Genomic DNA, 3,693 nt, shown 5'->3' on the forward strand with positions numbered 1-3,693 from the left:
TAATTAAATGTGCGTGTACTGGGAGGTTCATACGTGGTTTTTATACTTGCAATGTATCATCTCAAAACCGTTGGTTTTTTTATTATCTATGTTTAATTTGACTGCACATCATGTTCCGTATAAGGTAATATACAGTAATAATAAAGTCTTTTTCATTGGAAGTATTGTAACGTGTAAGCTTTTAAGCACCTAATTTTGTGTGACACGAATAATGAAAAGGCAGGAAGAACGCATCATGCTTTAAACAAAAACGTCTCGTTGACTTCCGTAGTCTGGTTATGAGTGAAGCTTTGAAATGATATTTAACTACTAGCTGATCCGGCAAACGTCGTTTTGCCATGTATATCATTTATAATAAAAAATAGGGGTTGATCGTAGAGGGGTGAAAATTAGGGGTTGTATGTATTTTTTAATGCTGTATCATAAAAAAATAAAGAATAGTTTTTTATCTAAAATTAAAAATAAAATTTAGGGGTGGACTACCCTTAACATTTAGGGGGATGAAAAATAGATGTTGTCTGATTCTCAGACATACCCAATATGCACACAAAATTTCAAAAGCCGTTTCGGTTTCGTTATATATTAGATTAATTGAGTAGCGAGATTTATGAACATTGCTTAGTGAAACTCTAAGGAAGGTTCAAAGGTTTCTTTTGCCGCTTATATGCCATGTGAGGCAACGATTAAACCACGGAAGTACGGATGCGAGTACATAAATATTTCTAATTTTAGAAATATATCGGAATAAAGAGTATTTATGATAGAAGTTAAACTACTTTGGAACGTCTGAAAGTTTTTTTTTTATACCGTGTTCAAAAACACTTAAAAATATAAAAGGTTTGGTGGCAGTCCATATAAAGTATATGAATTGAATATGAATATATGTATTGATATTTATATAAATGTTAACTTAATTATCAATAATTTTTATGAAGCACATTAGATCTATTGATTATTTTGTAAGTTCATAAAAGCGGATCGAAGAAGATTTTAGTCTGAGTAGGAGATATGAAAGGAAAATACAATAAAAGGCTTTAGTTTGTTACGTTAACAATACCAGGTTTAAAGGTAAAAATGTAAAGGTAAAGTGTACTCTGCGATATATTATTATTATATCCATTCGCTTTGTTGGTTTTTCATCAAATTACCTGTTTTCTGGTATTGCTTTTTGGAAATACATGTTTCGAAGTTTCGTGTGGGTTAATTTATATATTGCCTTCCGTGATACTTAATACGAAATCTTTGTCTTTAATTAAAATCAAATGTACGAGTCTTCAAAAGGCAAGACAGCTTAGTCTTTTTTTATGTAGCTAAGTGATACCACCGCCCATGAACCCTCTCAATACCAGTGGGCTCGCGAGTGCGCTACCGGCCTTATAAGAATTGGTACGCTTTGTCCTCTAAGTCGATTTGGTTCGGAAATACTTCAGTGGGCAGCTATTTCCACATAGTGATAGTGTTATACGAATCACCCGTATCACCTCGACATCCGATGATGGAACTTAGCTAGGGGTATAATTACGAACAACTCCTCTGAACGCTCTCAATATCGGCATGAGGAGTATTTATAATGGATGTAGTTTAAAATTAGAACTATTTGGAAAGTGTTGTCTTAAATATTAAATTTAAGACAGATCTCCCGGGTTCGTATTCAGAATCGTGGCTAAAATGGAGACATACACTTCAAGCAACCATTAAATTTGTTACCCTAAATATGACTAGTCAGGGCATAAGATTAGAACTAAGTTTGGTAGGCGATTCGCGAGACGACAAAATTCCGTGTGTCGAAAACGTATACCTTTGACATGCGCTAATTTGCGACCCTGAATCATCCCCTAATAATGTAAAGATTAAATCCACATTTATTACAATAAAAATAGACACAACTTTAAGGACTTCTATACTGAAAATGCTCAGACTATAAAGTTCTATGTAACAAAGTTTTTATACTTAAAACGATTTCTCGGTTCTCCACAATATGGGGCTAGACAATGCGATGTAGCCCGCGGGAATAGAGTAAGATGGATCACTGCGTAATGTTACATTTTACACCGCGGTGTGATTTATATTCAATTACTAAAGTGTAGAAACAAGAATATGTTATTGTACTTAATAATAAAAAATGGAATTGTGATATATTATAGGGTATTTCTAAGATAAATTAACGAGAGTATGTCGAAGTTTCTTAAATATATCTTGAGGAAATATAATTATTTATATAGTACCTTTTATTCCGATACCTTTACAGTTTATTTTCAATATCTGTGTGCCCTTTTTTGGCATACCTCTCCTCCAAATCCCACCATTCGTGTCTGCTCTGTGCCACTCACTGCCATGTACCGCTTGCTGTTTCCTTAATAATATGATCTATTAACCTTCTAAATTTTCTTTCTCTTTTGTGTTTATTGTACCTTGGAAATCAGTTTCGTTCTTTCTTGCCTATTATGTTCCTCTTCGATGGTCCCCCACATTTCCTCTTAAGTTTATTTATTTTTACATAGTAATAATTTTAAAATTTATTAATACATAGTAAATTAAAACAAATTTTAAAAGTTTGGTCCCTGTGGCCTGCGAGGTATGCCATCATCAAATGTACACTACGTTTAATTATAATGATTATAATTTGTTGAATTAATATGTATATAGCTAAATTTTAATATTTTACAGTAATTGAAGTTTCATTTACCCATAAAATTGAAGTCGTTTCTACCAACACTAGTCGGCGTGAAAACTTCAGAGTCAGCTCCTTCAGACACACAATTTAGCTCTATTACAAAAAAACTTAAAATGTTTTACTTAAGTATAATTTTTTTTATATTGTTATTTTTAAATTTTATAATTAAAACTTAAAATAAAAATGGTGCGTGTACTTATGTACGCGCGTAAGAAGTTATACTTCTTTGGCATTATTAAAAACAGTTTTTGATTGCATGCAAATAATTAATTACAACTAAATAATCAAAGACTGGAAAAGGAGTCATTATAGTCAATATAGTTCAGTTTACATTTGAAGAATTAAATAAATATTTATTATAACTCTCTTACATTAAGTGTAACATAAATTCTATTATTATTCGAATGTTGTTTTTTAAATTATGTCCAATGCCGTAGCATCTTCCGTGGGCAACTTCATTCTGTTAATTTTGTGTCACGGTGCGCGCGCATCGTAAAATTTCACTCGCATCAATTTTTCATAACGTGCCTAAAGAAGTATAAGTTCAAAAAATAATCGGTCATGAACTTATTAATGTTTGCTATTTATTGTATAAAAAATAATATTTGCCGATATTTTTGTATTCCTAAGCTATAAATCAATCAACTGAGCCTGCGGCCTAAATCGTGTAATCTTCACTTCACTAGTCTTGTATATGGACAAGTGAAGGTGCAACGCACGCAATGCACTATAATGATTATAATGTTATAAAGTGGATACAAATAAGCTTACGAACAGAATTCATACAATTATTTCATATATCAAGTTATTTAACTGGAATCTAGAATAAATTAGACTGTGTTAGCATCATCACCCTGACCCTCAAGCAAGGACTTTAAGGGGGGGGGGGGGGTCTTCTACCGAATTTACCATGCAGAGTATTCAGAAGAGTTTTTTGGATTAATGCAGCTGAGTTTCATCATCGGACGTGCAGAGTACGAAATTCCACCCGTATCACCTCGACGTCAATCGTAAACGTT

The sequence above is a fragment of the Pieris napi genome, chromosome 20 (assembly GCF_905475465.1).
Source record: "Pieris napi chromosome 20, ilPieNapi1.2, whole genome shotgun sequence".
Taxonomy (NCBI): Eukaryota; Metazoa; Arthropoda; class Insecta; order Lepidoptera; family Pieridae; genus Pieris; species Pieris napi.